The following is a 356-nucleotide window of genomic DNA, read 5'->3' as shown; positions in this document are numbered from 1 at the left end:
AAGCACCTCATCTATCCTTCTTTTAAATACTTCCAGGGATGAGGACTCGACCACTTCCCTGGGCAGCCCATTCCAGAGTCTGACAACCCTTTCGGTGAAGAAGTTTTTCCTAATGTCTAGCCTAAACCTGCCCTGGCGCAGCTTCAAACCATTCCCCCTTGTCCTAGCATCTGTTACCAGGGAGAACAACCCCAACTCACTACAGCCTCCTTTCAGGCAGGTGTAGAGGGTGATCAGGTCTCCCCTCAGCCTCCTCTTCTCCAGACTAAATAACCCCAGTTCCCTCAGCCGCTCCTCGTATGACTTGTGTTCCAGACCCCTCACCGGCTTGGTTGCTCTCCTCTGGACAAGTTCCA

Source organism: Egretta garzetta, unplaced genomic scaffold (genome assembly GCF_000687185.1).
Source record: "Egretta garzetta isolate BGI_Z169 unplaced genomic scaffold, ASM68718v1 scaffold56, whole genome shotgun sequence".
Taxonomy (NCBI): Eukaryota; Metazoa; Chordata; class Aves; order Pelecaniformes; family Ardeidae; genus Egretta; species Egretta garzetta.
This window is presented reverse-complemented; position numbering follows the sequence as displayed.